The sequence below is a fragment of the Globicephala melas genome, chromosome 18 (assembly GCF_963455315.2).
Source record: "Globicephala melas chromosome 18, mGloMel1.2, whole genome shotgun sequence".
NCBI classification, from domain to species: domain Eukaryota; kingdom Metazoa; phylum Chordata; class Mammalia; order Artiodactyla; family Delphinidae; genus Globicephala; species Globicephala melas.
This window is the reverse complement of record NC_083331.1, coordinates 35,980,985-36,004,091: the sequence shown is the minus strand read 5'-3', so window position 1 is coordinate 36,004,091 and position 23,107 is coordinate 35,980,985. Positions and strand designations below refer to the sequence as shown.

Sequence of the window (23,107 nt, the reverse complement as noted above, 5' to 3'; positions counted from 1 at the left end):
AGTCTTCTTGGTACAAAACTTGCCACATGTGCAAACTTACTTATACTCAAGACCCAAAGTGTCCAACACACTTCAACGTTTGAAGATTACTTGCTCAGTTCCTAAATGCAATTCTTATATTCCAATATCAAACAATGTTATAATTTAAATAAGTGTTTTGTACATGCTTAGCAAGTGTTGACATCTTCTAAATGTAGCATGTATTAGGTTCCTCTCTAATCTTATCACTATCTCTAATTAAAATTAACAAACTAGTACATATTATCTTTAGCTCCCCTCTTCATGGTACTGACTTTTATAAAATCAAAGCTCTTGGCAACAAAGAATCTGCTAACTCAAGGTGAAAACACATTCAATATAAGGCTACTGGATAGATTACAAATTTATCAAATTAAAATACAGGGTGCCCAGTTAAATTGGAAATTCAGTTAAATAATAGCAACAACAAAGAAGTAGTAGAAGTAGCCCCATGTAAAATTCAGAGTATACTTATTAAAAATAGAACTTGAGGTTTACCTTAAATTCAAATTTAACTGTGCATCCTGTATTTTATCTGATAACCACATTTAGGTAAGAAACACAAATACACACTACCATCAACAACACTACCAAAAGAAAATAAATCTCATTTTTTTCTTGCTAGTCATTGCTGCTGCTGGATACAATTGCTGCCACCACTGGTCACTCTTGCTGCAGATTTTGGAAATATGGTTCTATAGGTGAGTTCTAAACTGCCCTTTTGTTTTCAAGTTATTTAGTGGAGACTTAAATTCTTAGTTAGCATCTTCATTTGTCTGTGACCTTAACACCAGGACAAGGAGAAAAATTCATCTTCAACTCTTTACTAGAAAAATTAGACCCCATCTCACACCAAGACTTCCAAAATTAGATGGAAGGGAGTGTTTTTCCCTCTAAAATAGCACATTTGTATCATTTAGAGCATCATAAAGAAAAGTGTTTCCTTATTGTATGTTACTGAATGGAGACTACATATCACTCTATTAGTTGCAAAAAATGAACCAAACTTTTTTCTTTAAACTTATTAAGAGCAATTTATTTAGTAAGTGAAATTGAGAACCTTCAGGAAACCCTTTAACCTAAGTCAGCAAATAATTCTAGACAACAGGCTCAGAGTCTAATTTGACTGGAAATGTAAAGTTAAATGAGTTGAGGTGGGGTGGGGTAATCAGAAGGTTGGCATGGGGCCCGCAGGGGACTGGAAGTCTTGACAGTGTAGAGTTGGGAAGGCGAGAAACTTTTCCCCTCTGAGGCAAAGAACAGACAATTTGGCAAGGAGAGATGAGGGTGGAACAACAGCTGTCAAGGAACATGTTCAGAGCGGCCAGTTGAAGTGCATGCAATAGGGGATCATTCAGGGAACTTGAGCCATGACTCTAGGCATCAGTGAAATTTGAGGCCTCAGGCTGTTTGCAAGTGCTGGTGGTCTACCTGGGAGCTGCTGACACCTGTGAGTCTCTCCACACTCTCAGGGCAGTGTCTCAGGATGTCCAGTACTTCACAGGTCATTCTGGCCACTCCCATGGGTCCACTTCCACGGGATGCCAGCATGACCTTATTGGCTGATGCCAAAGGACCACTGGTCCTTCCTGCCACCTGTGGCACATTCTCTAACAGCATCAGCTGAGCAGCCTCCTGGTACAGCTGGAAAGTTACTGCTTGCTTGGCCACCTGCTTAGATTTGGCCTGGGACTCTGGCCTCTAGGGCAAAGGCCTCGGTCTCCTCATGCATCCCTACAGAAACATCTTCTGCCTCTCTCTGTGTTATCAGCTGGGAATTATCTGTATTGACTAGGTGCTTCAGGCTTGCAGCACTGGGTTCCCATTGTCTTCTTCTTTTATTAGTGTTAATTTCTTTATTTATTGAAGTATGGTTAATGTACAATATTATATAAGTCACAGGCATACAATATAGTGATTCATGATTTTTAAAGGTTATACTCCATTTATAGTTACTATAAAATATTGGCTATATTCCCTGTGTTGTACAATACATACTTGCAGCTCATTTTACACATAATAATTTGTACCTATTACTCACCTACCCCTATCCTGCCCCTGCCCTCTTCTCTCTCCTCACTGGTAACCACTAGTTTGTTCTCTCTATATATGTCTGCTTCTTTTTTGTTATAGACACTAGTTTGTTGTAATTTTTAGATTCCTCAAATAATTGATATCATACAGTATTTGCCTTTCTCTGTCTGACTTATTTCACTTAACATAATGCCCTTCAAGTCCATCCCTGATGTTGCAAATGGCAACATTTTATTCTTTTTATGGCTGAGTAGTATTCCATTGTGTGCGTGAGTGTCTATGGGTGTGCATGTGTGTATGTGTGTTTGTGTATATATACCATATCTTTTTTTTAATGGGGCTGAAATTTATTGATTTATTTTTTAATATCTTTATTGGAGTATAATAGCTTTACAACGCTGTATTAGTTTCTGCTTTATAACAAAGCGAATCAGCTATACATATACATATATCCCCATATCTCCTCCCTCTTACAACTCCCTCCCACCCTCCTTATCCCACCCCGCTAGGTGGTCACAAAGCACCAAGTTGATCTCCCTGTGCTATGTGGCTGTTTCCCACTAGCTATCTATTTTACATATCGTAGTGTATATATGTCCATGCAACTCTCACTTTGTCCCAGCTTACCCTTCCCCCTCCCCGTGTCCTCAAGTCCATTCTCTACCTCTGTGTCTTTATTCCTGTCCAGCCCCTAGGTTCTTCAGAACTTTTTTTTCTTTTTTATAGATTCCATACATATGTGTTAGCATACTGTGTTTGTTTTTCTCTTTCTGACTTTCTTCACTCTGTATGACAGTCTCTAGGTCCATCCACCTCACTACAAATAACTCAATTTCATTTCTTTTTATGGCTGAGTAATATTCCATTGTATATATGTGCCACATCTTCTTTATCCATTGATCTGTCAATGGACACATAGGTTGCTTCCATGTCCTGGCTATTGTAAATACAACTGCAGTGAACATTGTGGTAGATGACTTTTTTAATTATGGTTTTGAAATATGCCCAGTAGTGGGATTGCTGGGTCATATGGTAGTTCTATTTTTAGTTTTTTTTAAGGAACCTCCATACTGTTCTCCCTAGTGGCTGTATCAATTTACATTCCCACCAACAGTGCAAGAATGTTCCCTTTTCTCCATCGCCTCTCCAGCATTTATTGTCCGTAGATTTTTTTATGATGGCCATTCTGACTGATGTGTGGTGATACCTCGTTGTATTTTTGATTTGCATTTCTCTAATGATAAGTGATGTTGAACATCCTTTCATGTGTTTGTTGGCAATCTGTATATCTTCTGTGGAGAAGTGTCTATTTAGGTCTCCTGCCCATTTTTGGATTCAGTTGTTTGTTTTTTTGATATTGAGCTGCTCCATGAGCTGCTTGTACATTTTGGAGATGAATCCTTTGTCAGTTGCTTCATTTGCAAATATTTTCTCCAATTCTGAGGGTTGTCTTTTCATCTTGTTTATAGTTTCCTTTGCTGTGCAAAAGCTTTTATGTTTCATTAGGCCCCATTTGTTTATTTTTGTTTGTATTTCCATTTCTCTAGGAGGTGGGTCAAAAAGGATCTTGCTGTGATTTATGTGAAAGAGTGTTCTTCCTATGTTTTCCTCTAAGAGTTTTATAGTGTCTGGTCTTACATTTAGGTCTTTAATCCATTTTGACTTTATTTTGGTGTATGGTGTTAGAGAGTGTTGTAATTTCATTCTTTTACAGGTAGCTGTCCAGTTTTCCCAGCACCACTTAATGAAGAGACTATCTTTTCGCCATTGTATATTCTTACCCCCTTTATCAAAAATAAGGTGACCATACATGTGTGGGTTTATATCTGGGCTCTCTATCCTGTTCCATTGATCTATATTTCTGTTTTTGTGCCAGTACCATACTGTCTTGATTACTGCAGCTTTGTAGTATAATCTGAAGTCTGGGAGCCTGATTCCTCCAGCTCCATTTTTCTTTTTTCAAGATTGTTTTGACTATTTGGGGTCTTTTGTGTTTCCATATAAATGTGAAAGTTTTTGTTCTACTGTGAAAAATGCCATTGGTAGTTTGATAGGGATTGAATTGAATCTGTAGATTGCTTTGGGTAGTATAGTGATTTTCACTATGTTGATTTTTCCCATCCAAGAACATGGTATATCTATCCATCTATTTGTATCATATTTAATTTGTATCATATTTAATTTCTTTCATCAATGCCTTATAGTTTTCTGCATACAGGTCATTTTTCTCCTTAGGTAAGATTATTCCTAGATATTTTATTCTTTCTGTTGCAGTGGTAAATGGGAGTGTTTCCTTAATTTCACTTTCAGATTTTTCATCATTAGTGTATAGGAATGCCAGAGATTTCTGTGCATTAATTTTGTATCCTGCTACATTTCCAAATTCATTGATTAGCTCTAGTAGTTTTCTGGTAACATATTTAGGATCCTCTATGTATAGTATCATGTCATCTACAAACCATGAGAGCTTTACTTCTTCTTTTCTGATTTGGATTCCTCTTATTTCTTTTTCTTCTTTGATTACTCTGACTAAAACTTCCAAAACTATGTTGAATAATTGTGGTGAGAGTTGACAACCTTCTCTTGTTCATGATCTTAGAGAAATGGTTTCAGTTTTTCACCACTGAGAATGATGTTGGCTGTGGGCTTGTCACATATGGCCTTTATTATGTTGAGGTAAGTTCCCTCTACGCCTACTTTCTGAAGGGTTTTTATCATAAAAGGGTGTTGAATTTTGTCGAAAGATTTTTCTTCATCTATTAAGATGATGATATGGTTTTTCTCCTTCAATTTATTAATATGGTGTATCACATTGATTGTTTTGCCTATATTGAAGATTCCTTGCATTCCTGAGTTAAACTCCACTTGACCATGTTGCATGATCCTTTTAATGTGTTGTTGGATTCTGTTTGCTAGTAATTTGTTGAGGATTTTTACATCTATGTTCATCAATGATATTGGCCTATAGTTTTCTTTCCTTGTGACACCTGTGTCTGGTTTTGGTATCAAGGTGATGGCGGCCTCATAGAATGAGTTTGGATGTGTTCCTCCCTCTGCTATATTTTGGAACAGTTTAAAAGTATAGGTGTTGGCTCTTCTCTAAATGTTTGATAGAGTTCACCTGTGAAGCCATCTGGTCTGGGCTGTTTGTTGGAAGATTTTTATCACAGTTTCAATTTTGGTGCTTGTGATTGGTCTATTTATATTTTCTGTTTCTTCCTGGTTCAGTCTCAGAAGGTTTTGCTTTTCTACGAATTTGTCCATTTCTTCCAAGTTGTCCAATTTATTTGCATATAGTTGCTTGTAGTAATCTCTCATGATCCTTTGTATTTCTGCAGTGTCAGTTGTTAGTTTTTCTTTTTCATTCTAATTCTATTGATTTGAGTCTTCTCTCTTTTTTTCTTGATGAATCTGGCTAATGGTTTATCAATTTTGTTTATCTTCTCAAAGATCCAGCTTTTAGTTTTATTTATAATTGTTATTGTTTTCCTCATTTCTTTTTCATTTATCTCTGATCTGATTTTTATGATTTCTTTCCTTCTGCTAACTTTGGGGATTTTTTGTTCTTTTTTCTCTAATTGCTTTTGATGTAAAGGTAGGTTGTTTATTTCAGGTATTTCCTGTTTCTTGAGGTAGCATTGTGTTGCTATAAACTTCCTTCATAGAACCTCTTTTGCTGCATCCCATAGGCTTTTCATCATTGTGTTTTCATTGTCATTTGTTTCTAGGTATTTTTTGATTTCCTCTTTGATTTTTGCAGTGATCTCTTGGTTATTTAGTAGTGTATTGTTGAGCCTCCATATGTTTATATTTTTGACAGATTTTTTCCTGTAAATAATATCTAGTCTCATAGCATTGTGGTCAGAAAAGATACTTGATATGATTTCAGTTTTCTTAAATTTACCAAGGCTTGACTTGTGACCCAAAATATGATCTATCCTGGAGAATGTTCCATGGGCACTTGAGAAGAAAGTTTATTCTGTTGTTTTTGGATTGCATGTCCTATAAACATCAATTAAGTCCATTTTGTTTAATGTATAATTTAAAGCTTGTGTTTCCTTATTTATTTTCGTTTTGGATGATCTTTCCAATGGTGAAACTGGGATGTTAAAATCCCCTACTATGATTGTGTTACTGTCAATTTCCCCTTTTATGGCTGTAAGCATTTGCCTTATGTATTGAGGTGCTCCTAAATTGGGTGCATAAATATGGGTGTTATATCTTCTTGTATTGATCCCTTGATCATTATGTAGTGTCCTTCTTTGTCTCTTGTAATAGTCTTTATTTTAAAGTCTATTTTGTCTGATATGAGAATGCTTCTCCAGCTTTCTTTTAATTTCCATTTTCCTGGAATATCTTTTTCATCCCCTCACTTTCAGTCTGTATGTGTCCCTAGGTCTGAAGTGGGTCTCTAGTAGACAGCATATATACAGCTCTTGTTTTTGCATCCATTCAGCCAGTCTATGTCTTTTGGCTGGAACATTTAATCCATTTACATTTAAGGTAGTTATCAATATGTATGTTCCTCTTACAGTTTTCTTAATTGTTTTGGGTTTGTTATTGTACATATTTTCCTTCTCTTGTGTTTCCTGCCTAGAGAAGTTCCTTTAGCATTTGCTGTAAAGCTGGTTTGGTGGTGCTGAATTCTCTTAGCTTTTCTTTGTCTGTAAAGGTTTTAATTTCTCCATTGAATCTGAATGAGATCCTTGCTGGGTAGTGTAATCTTGATTTTTCCCTTTCATCACTTTAATTATTTCCTGACACTCCCTTCTGGCTTGCAGTGTTTCTGCTGAAAGATCAGCTGTTAACCTTATGAGGAGTCCCTTGTATGTTATTTGTTGTCTTTTCCTTGCTGCTTTTAATATTTTTTCTTTGTATTTAATTTTTATAGTTTGATTAGTATGTGTCTTGGCATGTTTCTCCTTGGATTTATCCTGTGTAGGAATCTTTGTAGGTGTTCTGTAGGTGTTGTTCCACATGTAGATGTATTTCTGATGTATTTGTGGGGAGGAAGGTGATCTCCACATCTTACTTCTCCATCGTCTTGAAGGTCTCCCTCACCACATCTTCTTTATTTATCTCTTGATGGACACTTAGCTTGCTTCCATATTTTTGGCTATTGTAAGTAATGCTGCTATGAACACTGAGGTGCATGTATCTTTTTGAAATAGTATTTTTGGTTTTTTTGGATATATACCCAGGAGTGGAATTGCAGGATCATACGGTAGTTCTATTTTTAGTTTTTTAAGAAACCTCCATACTCTTTTCCACAGTGGCTGCACCAATTTACATTCCTACCAAGTGTGTACAAAGGTTCCTTTTTCTCCCCTATTTGGCCAACATTTCGTTTCTTATTTGTGTTCTGTCATCATTTGAATTAGCTTCACCAGGTCAATTTCTTTTATCCTATTTGAGCTAACTGGAAGTTTACTTTTTCATTCAAAGACTTTAACTAAGATTCTAGAAGGCATCTTCTGATATTGATTTCTTCCCTGCTTCCTACCTTGTTTTCAGTGTATAGGCCTCTTGTTACAAAAATACATCATGAATTAAAAACAATATAAGGGAATCAATAAAGCACTTAAATGGGGAGAAAAAAACCCACACAAATATATTCTGAACTCGAATCTCTAGCTCTAGCAAGGCCATTTCCTGCTCCTGCATTGCCCCCTGCTGGGATGCTCCATCACCTGCACCTGTGCCTCCTGTTCCTCCAGCTGCAGCTTAGTCTAGGCCACCTGAAGCTGATTGGCCAGGTCACCCTGTGCTCAGAGGGTGTTGACCTAGATGTCATACTTGGCCTTCTTCAGCTAGTTGTCCCTCTGCAACTTGGCCATCTCAATCTCACGCAAATACTGAGCAGACACATTTTTCTGCCTGGTTTGGCCTTTGGACCCCAGTATCTCTTCACCTCCCTTCCTCAATCTGAGCATCTTTCTGGACTTGAGTTGTTCGAGTTTTCACTGAGGAGTGCAAATATCTGATCATCATGAATGTCCTTCAGGGTGTAGCTAACCACACTGATAAGTCTTACAGAATTCACAAAAAAATGGTTGTTCTTATTATTACAATAAAAAATTTAAAATCTTATTCTTCTCATTAAAAGGTCTGTGTTCCAGTGAATAAATCCCCCTTTAAACATGTTTCTTAGTTTTTCTATTACCCTGAAACTGAAACAACTTAATTTAACTGATTTCAAATTTTTCCATTCATATGTTTTTCTTTTTAATTCAGTCAAGGTGATTTTTGTATGATAGTTCAGCATATTACTGTTTAATTTAGTGAACTGAATACTCTTTATACTTCTTTTGGGGTGTTCAATTATGTTATTATATTTTGGACATTCTGTGTGATAGATAAACAGCCACATTTTTAGTCTTCTTTATTTCAATTTAGTGTATGAGAAAAACCTTCCCCAATAACACGATCAACCCTTCATTTTCTCTCTACACCTTGATATAAAATAACCACACATTCCAGAATGAAGAGCCTCCTGTTCCTCCTCTCTGCACTCATCTTGTACAGAGAAAAGCTATAATTTCTGACAATGTATAATAGTAGATTTGAAGGGGCCAGGATAGGTCATTAATTGATAACTACAATGAGCTTTTGTACATAAGTAACACAACTTGATAAAAATGTGGGAATGAACTACTCCGAACTAGAACACAGAAGTCAAAAAGTACATGAAATTAGTCAATGAGAAAGAAAGAGTATTCTTTTAAGTTTATTGATCTCATATGTAGAGGCTACACTATATATCTTAGAAATAGTACTTCAGAAGTAATTAATATAAAATATTGTTCTCTTGTTCATAATTATTTTTGAGGTTTAGAAATTTTTCCTTGGAACAATAAGTGATGAGATGTCAACAGATACATTTTCTATGCAACATTTTTATCCACTAACTATATCAGAAATACATAATTTATATATATATATATATATATATATATATATATATTCCAGTATCTGCTGAAGTGGCCTATATTACTAAAACAAACAGACAAAAACCATGAGTAAGTTCTACAAGTCTAGAATGAAATACTAAGATGTAATATGTAATTGACTTTCCTATATATATATTTACTAATGGAACAATTTTTGGTAATTAATTAAAATGATGAAAGCCCTTAAGGGCATTTATTTAAATCAAGAAATTTAAAGTGTATTACTGTATTATGATTTCTCTGGTCTCTGTTATATGAATGTCTATAGATTAAATAACCTGACCATTTAATAAGTATTATTTTGCCTTTTTAGTGACACGTAAAATAGCCACATGTGCTATTTGCTAACACAGAGATGACGCTAATCTGAATAAGTACCCACAAAGATAGCCAGGAACAGAATTCAGGCAAACAAAATTTATCTCCCTATGATAATAATTATGCTATCATAATTTGGAATAGCCCAAGGCCACTTTTTGATAACATGCTGAAATAATTCACTTAAGAATTTCCAAATTAGCCTACAAATCAACTTTTAACAAAAAACCTGCCATCATAATGGATCAGATAATAGCCCACACTGGGACTTTTGTATGCCCCACTTTCAGTCAGAACACATGGATTAAACTTTTCCTGTTGCAAGGAAGATGCTGTGAATTTAATTAAGGACCAGGGTATTACAACACAGCAATGTGTTTCAATTTTAATCTAATATGATTTACTTCCAAGAAAAGCTGGACATTTGGTCTAGTGGTTGATTAGATTGGATCAAGTTGGAAGGTATTTTCATTACTCATTGTTTGATTTGCCTCCTTTCTTGGTGGTCAAAAAGGAATAACTATAATATTAATGATAATAAGTAATAATAATACAATATGGCTACCTTAGAAAAAATAATTTAGAATGTATTTCAATATTGTTCTTATGTTTTACACAGTGAGAAACTAAAATGCATTAGAGACAATGATATTTGAAATAAATAAGAAAAAATAAAAATATATCATTATCTCTTATTAAGAATCAAATGCTAGAATTAAGATAATTAGAATATAAACCTTTATATTTAATAAGACTTTTAGGTAAAATATTCCTGTGAATAATGTTTTCTAATTGAAATAATGTGTATAATATATATTATTATTAGGGAAATCTATATTTACAATCACATAAGATAAAAAATTTATTGCCATTCTTTGAATAGCAGCAACTCAGGTTTTTTTTAAAATCTAAACACTTTGCTGTTACATATTTTCATCAGAAAAAAAAAAAACTACAGAAAAAAACTAAAAAACAAAACCCAAAGTACATGCACAAAAAAGCCCACCTCAGTTGTTTACTTTTATTATGCACCATGCATTGCGTCATTAATAACCATCTAATGCTTGGCCGGGCAGCCAGGTTGTTCAAAAATTTAAACATATACTTTCAGTATGTGGATGCTTTTAGACTCAGTGAAAGACACATTTTTTTACAAGAATGATTTAATGGGAAAATAAGATTTCTGTGTCCACTTTTTTCCTATTTTTTTTCAATTTAACATGTGTATCTATAACCTATACAGTTTATGTTGTTACATATTTATTTTATACATAAGTATGCTATTGAGCTCTAAGAGATTCTAATGACTTCTAATTTCCTCTACATGAAAAAAGTCTAATAAACTATGCTTTGAAATATTTCCCAGTTTCGTGAAATAAAGTTTCTGAAAGCCAATCAGTGCTTCTACCTAAAATAACTAGAAAAGCCAACAAAATACACATCTTACCTGTTTGAAGGAGACAGAAAGCTAACAGTGCAGATCAAAATGAGAGATGCAAAGGCATAGAGCAGGAGAAATCTTGGAATAGTGACCTGGGTGCTATAGCTGCTTCTACTCTAAGAGAATTTCCTAATTCTGATTAAAGCAGGACGTTGAAGATCCAGATCATAGCCCAGAGAGTAGTACTGTGACTGGACAAAGATGCCACAAGAATTTCTGGTGAAGATGGGGATTTCAAAGACATAACTACTTCTCTCTTAATACATTTGCTAAAGCCTAAAGTTGCTTGAAATCATGACTAAAATCATTAGCAAAATGTCACTGACAAGCAAACAGGATATTTTTGAAAGCTTCATTAGGCATATACTAGAGTTAAAAAAACCACTAGAGCAATGGTCCACAAAATATAAGAGGATTATAGTTGAAAACCCTGGAAACCCAAAGACAAATCAAAGGTAAACCTAGATTTATAAGGATTGCAATCCAGACTCAATTCAAGACAACCCATAATTAATGAGACTAGTAACCACTCTACTTTCCTAAAAGAAGGAAATGTTAATAATTTCCAAAGGAAGATAACAGTATCTGAAAAGATACAGAAACAACATGGACCATTTGACTGGAAATGAAAGACAAAAAAAAACAGAATTATACCCACAGATGATTCAGGTATTGAGGTTACCTAACAAGGACCTAGAATAATTCTGATTAATAAGTTCTAGAATATATAAAAATATGAAAAATGGAAAAATGCATAGAGAATTTAACAGGAAACTATAAAGTGAATTTTTAAAAATCTAGATGTTCTAGAACATGCAAAATCCAGAATTCTAAAATGAATTTAATAGTAGACTATATACAGCAAAAAATAAAGAGAGAGACAGAGTGAATTGTAAGATAAGTCAATTGAAAGTGTCCAAATGGAAGCACAGAAAATAGAAAAAGAAAGAGAGACAGAGACCATTTTTTTGCAGAATATAATCTACTACTCTTCAGCTAAATTTCTGTTAACAGGTGTTTTATTTCCTCATCCAACTCTCAATTTAACTGATACTTGGGGGTAATAAGGCATCTCCTAGATCTGTACAACAGTTTTGTTTTTTGTCCAATTGCCTCCAGTGGAATGACTATATTAATATAAAGACATAACCCCATGAATTGCTTTGAGGCACAATACTTTGTTCTAAACGCTTACTTCTTTTGTTAGGTGTTATTTTGATCAGAGGATAAGCAGCACCTGATGTAGAGCTGTATTTTCTCAGGATCCATTTGCAGCCACTTCAGGCTACTGTTAACTATTTCCTGATTCATCTTTACATCATTTCTTTATTATTTCTGAACAGCATTTTACTGCATCAGCATCTTTAGTTGTGGCCAAGCCCACAAACATATAGCCCAAGAACCACTGTGCCTTCTCATTTCATATATCCAAATAGCGACCTCCAAGGATCAGTAGGAAATCCACCTTTGAATTCTAAACCCCAACTGAATAAGCAACAGTTTTTTTTTCTTTCCTGGGGTTGGAAGAAGCTACATGATCAAATTTAATTCCCCTCACATATTCTGCACAGTAATTTCTGTGATTGGATTCCCTTTGGAGTGTTGTTTTAATTTATCCAACTAAGGAGGGTTCATTTGCTTGGCCATAAGAAATAATTCTTTGGTCATGTCACATGCTCTTAAATATTCAAATATCACCTCCTGGGGACAAGATTTAAGTTTTCCTGTAAAGCCACATATACTTCCTTAATTCTGCCTATTCAAAGTCTTATTCTTCAACTTCTGTAGTCAAATGGTGGTAAATTACCAATTTAAATATGGAAATGAGATTTGGAAGCTTCCATTGTAAAACTATCTTGCTTTGTTTAATAAACATAAGTTTTAGACCATTCTGCCAACAAGATAATGAAGTTCTCTGAGGTTCTATTGGTTCCAAAAGGCAAGCTACAACCACCTCATGGATAAAATATGTCCCCCTAAAATCATCATTAATGACATATTTGTATATTAATATAATATATCCCTAATTGTGTTGCTTGCACTGCAATTGTCTGCAAGTCTCTCAAAAACCCTTTTTTGCTCTGAAACTTTCACAGATTCAGATTTCTTTCTGGTAACTTTTGTATAGATGTTAATAAGATCCTCATGTGATATATATGTGTCTACCAAAATCCAAAAAGTCTCCTATAGTGTTGTAGCACTTTATTGTTAGAAGAATGAAGTAAAAGAGTTTGTACACTGTACTGTTTATGGAATGTCTTCTGTGACCCATGCTCAAGCTATTCCTAATAATTTAACAAATTGATCTTGTCCTGTATTTTAGACAGTATAATTAACCATTAGTCATGTATCCCACTGCATATTGTACATATGTTATAACAATTAGTCATATACTTTATTCTATTTCCCAAAATTTCTTGGCTATCTTTTCTGAAAAAGATAATGTTGTATTATAATCAATGTAGTGAATCAACTTACTTTTGATGGCAATCAAGTCTATACCTCATTTCATCAGGTCATTAACAGTATACTGGAAAATTCAGACACCCTATGAGATGAGCAGTGAATAATCTCCTCCGATGTTTCCACCAAAAATCAATCAATCAATCGAGAGATAAAGTAAAAAAGTAATGAAAGAAAGAAAGAAAGAGAGAGAGGGGGACAGACAGGACAAAGCAAGAAAAGAAAGGAAAAAAATTAAAAGGAATATGTGCTTGGCTTTCTTCAAAATTGAGATAGAACATAAAAGGAAACCTTAGCCAACTCTACAACATCCTAACAGTCAATTTTACAATTTAGCTTGTCATCATAGCAGGCAGCAGATGCTATTAGAGAAACTATGTAATTCAAGTCATAAGAGTGAGCATTTACTTTTCAGGAACTATCTAGTTTTCATAGAGGGCAGTGGGAACTCTTGTAAGTGGAGATATTTTGAATCTAGTATGCCTACTTCTGCTATTCTTCTTTGAATACAAAATTTCTGCTTTCAAAAATTCCAAAAAGTTTTTATTTAGCACAATAATAAAACAAAGTTTAGACTTGCCCAATATCCAACTATAAGTATTCAATGATGATTTATTGCATTTATGGTCTCATTCATTCCAATTATGTCTTCTGGTACTGGTGACGTTACCACACCATGGTACAGGATAATCTATATTTTCACCATAACATTGGTAATGGCTGCCATAGTATGAATTTACATTCCAGGTTTCAGTTTTAACCATCTGATCATATCCCCTTGTCTTCCAGTATATGGTGTATCAATATCTATTTCCACAAAAAGTTTTCTTCTCTACCCAGCCTGTTTAACTTTAATTATAGTGTACAATCTTGGAGCCCTTGTTGGAGATTTAATGAAATTATATTGATCCTCAAATCATATCATTTATCCTCTATTACTACCACATTGAAAGATTAAGTTTCTTCAGTACCCTGTTCTGATATCTTGGTGTGGTGTGTGTGTGTGTGTGTGTGTTTCTCCTTTAATGTGCTTGAATTTAAACGTATCTGAGATGAGATAAAGGGAACATATTTGGCAGGTTCTTTTAGCTGCTGTGTTGCCTGCCAGGGGTTGGTTTTTCTCCATCCAGATGGCAATAATGTGCCACTAGCTTTTTGTAGCAATCACATCAATCTCCTCCTTTTTAATTATTTCATTATTGATTAAATATATATTGCCCCTCAATTTAGCATTCTTATTTCCATTATCGTTATTTTTGCAGCAACCATTCTCCTTTTAAATGACTGAAACATCATTAATACCCTTAAAGACCATGTTTTCATAGTAAATAGCAGGTTGGCCCAGGTTCTAGTACGGTCTCTTGCTCTCTTAAAAGGAGAGTTGAATAAAGGTCCATGCATGGGGTGATGGCTACTGATACCATAGCTTCTACCACTGGTTAAATCAGAGGCATATCATTTGTCTTGCCTCATTACTCATCACTGCACATTCCATTTTATGTAATTGGTAGCCACAACTGCGTTACTATTGTAACAAATTACCAAAACTTAGTGTCTTAAAAATATGTTTATTATCTTACAGTTTTGAAGTCAGAAAAGCAAAATGGGGCTTATTTGGCCAAATTCAAGATATCAGTAGAGCTATACAGTAAGTCCCCTACATACGAACGTTCAAGTTGTGAACTTGCAAAGATGTGAACATGCGTTCATATGTCCAACCACATAAGTTAGTTCACATGTCTGGTGTACTTGTCACGTGTGTGCATCCTGTACAAGTCATTGTGCTTTTGTGTACTTTACTGTACTGTATAGAGTACAGTAATACAGTATCTTTATTTCGAGCCCAGGAAGTCTGGAAGCAGGCATAAAAGCAGCGGTGATATAGCTGATACTGCTAAGAAGCGCCAAGTAGTGATGATGGAAACAAAAGTGAAAATAATTGAGAAAGTGGAGCCATGCAAAAAGATAGCTTGCCCTCTGTCTCCTGTTGCTGACCATCCTTCAGCTCTACTATCTCCCACCTCCTCTCCCTCCTCCAGTCAGTAACTCTTCTCTCCTGCTCACTCGATGCCAATCCCTGTATGCCAGTTGTTGTACTGTACTACTGTATTTTTCAAGGTACTGTACTGTAAGATTATAAATGTTTTCTTTATTTTTTGCATTTGTTTTTTATGTATTATTTGTGTGAAAAGTATTATAAACCTATTACAGTACAGTACTATTTAGCCAATTATTTTAGTTGGATACCTAGGCTAACTTTGCTGGACTTACGAACTTACAAACGTGCTCTCGGAATGGAACTCATTCGTATGTAGGGGACTTACTGTATTCCTTCAGGAAGATCTAGGGGAGAATCTATTTATTTCCCTTTTCTAGCACTGGAAGCTGCCTGCATTCCTTAGCTCATGGCCACTTCACTCCAATTGACAGCTTCTTATATCATCATATTTCTTTCTCTGATTCTTATCCCCCTGCCTTCCTCTAATAAAAACCCTTGTGATGACATTATTTCCACTCAGATAATTCAGGAAAATCTCAAGGTTCTTAACTTAATCTGCAGATGCTTTTGCCATACAAGGTAACATATCCACAGATATAGGAAACTATAGAAAAGGCATCTTGTGGGGGAGGAATGTTATTCTTCTTGTCACAGTTTCAAATATGTCTCAACATTCTCTTTGTTTGATTTTGTTTACTTTGCCTTCCATGTCAGTGGATGTATTACCACTTAAGAGATTGGCAACACCAAAAAATAATATCTCAGAGCCATTTTCTACTTTCTATGCCCCCCTTTATTTACAACCTACCTGCAATGCCCATTCTGCTTTTTAAGGAGCAGTGGTCATAGGTTTGGATGGGCAGATTCATGAGAGTAAATAGGCTTCTCTCCATATCAAGTGTACTTAGCTAAAAGCTAAGAGTATCAATATTCTCTGAGGGTGAGGTAACCAACATAGAATAGCTAAAGTCTAAGACCTATAGTCACTATTTCCGAAGGTCCAGATATCCTACAGTCTAGATGTGTGTAATTATGAGAGATTAACATAACTTGAGGAAGAGGTCTGCTCAAAGAAGCCATGGTTTCCTTTCAGTGATTTTCCTTAGCAGCTCACATTATTCCCTCAAGGCTATGTTACTAGCTAGGTGCAAAATTCTCAAGGCATACATAATAATGTCCATTTTCTAGTGCAGCTGCATCTAACCATATCCAGTTATTCATTACTTGATAAACAACATTGACATTGAGATACAGATGCTAATTCAGTACATAGCCCTGGGCTGGATTCTCATTTATCATTGAGCCAATACAATCAAATTCCTAATAGTTCCCTGAGGTGATGTTTTAAGGTAGATTTAATCAAGAATTGACTCCTCAGGTACCCTCGATGCTGGAGTAAAGACTACCAAAACAGTTATGCCTTTCCCTTCTAGTATCTTTCAGCAGATTTTGGAAACGTGTGTTCATTATCATTTCAAATATTGGCTTTCTGTATTCTCTCTCCTCACATTCTTGAATTTCAATTACCCATGTTTTAGACTTTCACTGATTTCCACAATTCTCTAGTGTCCTCTCTCTTCTCTCTCCCATCTTACATGTTTTACATTAAAAAAATATTTTAAATATTTTATTGAAGTTAGTTTATTTACAATGTTGTGTTAGTTTCTGCTGTACAGCAAGGTGATTCAGATATAGATATTTATTTATTTATTGTTTTTCATATTCTTTTCCATTATAGTTTATCACAAGATATTGAATATAGTTCCCTGTGCTACACAGTAGGACCCTGTTGTTTATCTATCCTATATATACTAGTTTGGATCTGCTAAGCCCAAACTCCCACTCCATCCTTCCCCCACAACCCCTTATAAGTTTTACTTTTGCTGTTACTGACACTCCTTTCATTGAGAGGTGGGGTCTATATCCCCCTCAGCTGAATCTGAGGTTGACCTTGTGGATTGCTTAGCACAGCAGTCCCCATCTTTTTTGGCACCAGGGACCGGTTTTGTGGAAGACAATTTTTCCACGGACTGGGGACAGGTGTTTCAGGTGGTAATGCTAGTGATGGGGCGGATGGTTCAGGTGGTAACGGGAGCGATGGGGGGAATGGTTCAGGTGGTAATGGCAGCGATGGGGAAGAGCAGATGAAACTTCGCTTGCTCACCCGCTTGCTGCTCCTCTCTGCTGTGTGGCCTGGCTCCTAACAGGCCGTTGACCACTACTTGTCTTCAGCCCTGGTGGTTGGTGACCAACCTGGTTTAGACCCTTGGAGTATGGCCAAAGGGATACTCTGTGGCTTTTGAGGACAAATCGTAAAAAGTACATAGATTCTACCTTCCTCACTCTAAAGATATTTGTCCTGGGAACCCAACCACCATCCTATGAGGAAGACAACTTGGGGAATCTACATGTATAGGCCCAGGTGGTAAGTTAACAAGGTCCTTCCCACTGTCAGCCAGCATCTTCCTTCAAACATGTGACTTAGAGAGCCTTCAGATTATTTCAGCCTCCAGTCTTGGAGTCTTCCCTCTCAGGCCTCAGATTTAATGGAGCAGTGATAAATGATCTCCATTATGGCCTTTCTGAATTCTTAACCAGTGTTATTCAGGTGCATAATAGATAATGGTTTTATGCTGAAATTTGCTCACAATCTTGAGGTAAACTTTGAAGTAATTTGCTACACAGCCATAGTAACTAGAATAGGAGATGATAAGAGAATGAAGGGCTGGCTGCCTCATCTGGGTGAATGTGTACTTCATCTGAATGTGAGTGAATAGCAAATTCTTTGAAAAGGTGTCATAAGTGTTGGTGGGAGTGGGGGCCTGTGTTGGGGGAATCATGGGATGATAAAATTTTCTCTGTCTCCTACATCACAAAATGTTTGCCATTACCTTGACAGATACAATTACACCAGGAGAGGGACTGCACTTATTAACCAGCAGAAGAAGACTTTTTCTCAGGACACTATTTTAATTTCTCAGAATAAAACAAGAGTAGGCTGAAGAGTGACCTTTCTTCAGAGCTTAAATTAGAATTGATGATACGTGCACCCAACTTCCTAGTGGTAAAGGCAATCACATTATATTTTAATTTCCTAATACTACTCCTTCCAGAGGCAAAACGAAAAAGAAAACTCTGGTAGGTCTATTCCTGAAACTTGCCCTGTGGATAGCCAGTACAGATGGCTTAATCAGAGACTCTCATTCAGAACGCCAAGTCTGTATAATGATAGGTAAAAAATAGAAAATTAGGGGAAGTTGTCACAGAAAGTACGGAAGCCCATAAATGGAGAATGATGCTGAGAAATATACCATCACTCTCTTCAAAGAGCTCATATAAGAATAAGAGAATATTCAGAGTTGTTTCTCTCAGTTTTGATGCCAATTCATGGCCAGTTCTCAAAGACACCCCTGATTTGTTATCCTTTTAGAAGAATTGAATGGATTCAAGTTATGAAATTTACCCAACAAGTATACTTTGATGATCTGAAGGAAAGACATCAATCTGTGTCCAGCGATATTCCGCTTGAATATAGCAGTGTAGAAATTTTCACTTAGGTTACATTTTTATTATTTTTATAATATTGGTTCTTATTCAGCCTGGAGATAAATTTTCCCTCTAAGCTTGACTGGATTTACTCCGACTGGTAGATGACATCTGATGCATGTGTTGCTGTGAATCAGAATGACATTCTGTTCAGACAATTTTATAGGTATGAAGGACAACACATTTTCTGGGGGACATAATTCTAATAGGCAAATACATTATACTTAAATTGCTTCAATGCCACAAGTATTCAATGGACACAGAACTTGTAGAGGCTTAATCAACACAGGCCCTGATACATAAGAGGGCCTTACGGATCTTGGGAATTAGGCTGAATATGTGGATCCGAAGGACAATTTATTATCTAGAGGTTTGAACACAATGAAGAGGACAAGGTAAGTCCAGGAAGGAGACCTTAATGTCATTCACTTCTAGAAAATTGAACATGTTTGGTAGTTAACCTAGTAAGCTGATAAAGCTAAATGCAACTATTTCAAATTTAATAAGACATTAATCTTATTGAAAATCTTGGAGAGGGTGTATATTTTCATTAAAAAATATTTTTTTAACAAGCATGTTAACTTTAAAAGATATGGCTGGGAGGGCTGGAGGCTCAGGATAATGAGGTCAATGTTGGGGAATCCTATGGTCTTATCTATCATTAGATAATGCAAAATCATCACTACCATTGTTTTATTTACTGCTACATCTTCTTGGCCACTGTGCCTGGAACTTCTATTTTCTCTGGTAAAATTATTTGGAACAGTCAGATTAAGGAGCAACATGTTGACTCCATTTAATGTAGGTGGGTGACTTTGGAAACATACATCAAAGAAAATATTGTCTTTGTAGCTTGGTTATAGTTATATCCCAGATAAGATGGAACTTAGAATTTACAAAGCAGTGATCTCTAAGGTTTAAAGTTAGGAAAAATAGAGTATATGGCAAAGAATATTTTTGCTTAGTTTTTTCTCCAAGAAGAAATAAAACAACGACATTAATAGTAAATAATATGTGGTATGTTAATCATTATATTAATACTTATTCAACAGCTCTATAGGGTAACAAAATTATTTATTGTCCAAATGTATAGTCAAATAAGAATATAAGTCTAGAGAAAATGATCCTCCAGAAAAACATATATTTTAAATAATTCACTTAAAATTCAAACTGATATATTATACCCAGAGACTAATAATAGAAGGAGGAAGAAATAAATTTAGCTTTGGGAAAGTAACATACAGTTAAGTGCTTCTATCAACATCTGTAGAAATTTGCAAATAATAGTAGGTAAAATTTTATGAAAAATAGACCAGCTAGTAAAAGAATATCAGAAATCTCATCAGGGATATCTTTAATGTGTTTGAGGCTAAAATTCTAATTTTGTAGACTTTTTTTCCTTTAAGCATTGTTTTTAACTGTCTGGATAAGCTATAGCAAGGATAGCAAGGATTGGGGTGGAGGTAAACTGGAAAAAATGGATTAAAAGAAGGTTCTAAGATCTTTATTCTAGTTTCAGATGCGAGAAGATTTTGTCCATGTTTGTATACATTGTATAATCTTTACTCATGGAATTACTCAGTATTGACCTAAATCTACTTTATCCAAGACAAGGGAAACTCTGAACAAAGACTGTATGCAAATCCAACCATTGTTAATTCCTTGTTGATATTATTTATTGAGTAATGAGTAACTGGGAAGGATGAGATACAGATTGCCTGGGGAAAGGAAGAAAGTCACAGTTCCCTGAGTGGGCTATGTGACTAAGCCAAAAGAGCTTTTGTTTAAACATACACTCTGTGCCGTTATCATACACGAAATTACTAAAATAATTTGTTAATATCATCAACATCCAGTTCATAATCACAGCTCTTATTATATAAAAAATTGTATGTCTGAATTAGGATACCAGAAAGAAGTCTACATATTAAAATTAAATGATATATATATAAAATCATTTTTATTTTCTAATAATCCCTCTTCTTTTATTTTCCAAAGCTATTAATTGTTGAATAATCAGGCCATTGATATTGTAAAATTCCCCACTTTATTAATAATAGGCCAATTAAAAAGTAAAATGTTTTTTTGAAAGATGTAAACATCCATTATACAATGTATATCTAATGATGTCACAGAGCTTTAAAATACTAAAATTATAAAAAAAGAATCTACTGAATTTTAGTACAGAATGTTTTATAAAGTAGCAATAATGCACTAATAGCCTCTGAGGTGTGTATCAAGGAGCAAAAAGAAGCTCACATGTAAAACTAAGCTACTGAGATTCAACTATTTGCAGTTATTGTAATTACCCAACCAAATAAGAAATAATTGTCAACACTGCCAAAATTTAAAAATATTATATGAATTAATAAGGGAAACATATTACTATCATTCACAAAGAAAGGATTATTAGTTACTTTTACTGTACAAATTCTGTTTAAATTCAATATAAAAATCAGATGAAAGCAGAGAAATTAGAAGATTTCACATAACATTGGAGGTAATATTTAGAAGACCTGTAGAATTCTAATTATGACAATATAAAATGTCAGCTTCAAGCTAAATATTTATATAAATTAGGGGTCCTTCAAGTGTTCTGAAAATATTGAACTTTTCCTTGTATAAAGAAGTAGAAATATTTTAAGAATATAGCTTAGTACCTAACTATTTTATGGACTTTAAATACGGTAGCCATATATTTTATTGTCCAAATCAAGATAAACTATCATTTTATAAAGTTTTATAAGATGACCATACAGTTTGTTATCTAATGATTGATTGTGGAAGGGGATATTCCCTTAGATTTAAGACAAAACTATAAATTATATTCTTAATTTGTTTTTAGTCTTTTAAATTGAGCTAAATTTTCACATTCCTAAATTTTAACAAGAACAATTCAGTGACACTTAATACACTCAAAATGGTGTGTAACTACCATTTCTACCTAATCCCAAAACAGTTTTATCATCTCAAAAGAAAATCCTATACCCATTAAGCATTTGATCACAAGCCCCTTCCTCCAGCCCCCAGATGTCACCATTTGACCATGTGGAAATAGTATGAATTCTTGTAGAAATTATTTCCTAACATAGGAAATGTTTGAAAGAATATTATACATTTAAAATAATTATATGATAACAAGGAAAATAAGAATTTTGCAAACTGTGTAAAAGATACCACACAATGATATGCATTATGATGCTTAACAAGGTGAGAAAACTCTAAGAATTTTGCCTCAGTTTTATAAAAATGCACCATTAGGTGATAAATGATTTAGGTAAGTATCCACATTAACGTATTTGTTATAAAATTATTAATTGGAATATATATGTATATCTATAAATATGCTATAATTTACCAATTGTTTTCATTAATATTCTCTTACTTTTTGTCCACAGTAATCATCTGTGGTAGTTGTGACACTTTCATTTTTGATATCAAAAGTATATTGGGGGACATATCCAAGGACACACATATAGGGGGTGGTGAAATAGGGACTAAATTCTAGATATCCTGCCTTAAATTTAGTGACCTTTGACTATAGTATATTATACTTGGTATGTGCATATGTAGTATATACTTGTGTGTGTTTTCCAGCAGTTTAAACTGGAAAGTCAAGCTTTATATGCATATTGATGCATATGAAATATGCAAATAACTACAACAAATGCATCAGTACAGGGAGCTCCCTAAGTTATCACCTCACCACTTTGTGAAATACTTGAAAAAAAATGAAAATCTGGGTCATTATTTTGTGTCACAGTGTTATATTTAAGTGTTTCCTTTAAAAATCATATGGAACTTCTGAAAAATAAATTTGAAAAGATTTAACGCTTAGTGGGTATGAAATTGTTAGAATTTATTTCTTAAACATATAATCCAGTAAAAAACATGTCCTTAGAGAAATGACCTTAGGATGGCCAAAGTCCAAAGCAAGAATAGTATATGTGGATGGGCACTGGAGTGGAATAACCTGGGAAACTGAAAAAATTTTGGGACTCAACAGAGTCATCTATACTTGTCATAATCAATTCCTCTTATTAATTTCATCTCTAAATCTTCTCTCATTCAGATTTCACAACAATACCATTGAAATTGCAACTCTAAAAATCACAAAAGATCTCCATGTTGCTAAGTCCAATAATCAGTTTTAGCCCTTGTGTCCTCATCTTGATTTAACTATTAGCCATATATGAACAGGGTGGCCAGAAGGGTCTTTTTAGAAAACTTAATTATATAATGTAACTTATTGCTTAATTTCTTGCAATGGCTTTACATTTTACTGAGAGTAGTAAACAAAACCATATTAGGCCCTACATAATTTAGCCCATGTTTACC

The 23,107-nt window shown here is 34.7% G+C and overlaps 1 pseudogene; it reads right to left on the bottom strand.

Moving 5' to 3' along the window:
* Positions 1–1,419: 1,419 nt before the first annotated feature.
* LOC115845006 (flotillin-1 pseudogene) overlaps positions 1,420–23,107 on the bottom strand; it is a 130,134-nt pseudogene continuing 108,446 nt past the window's right edge.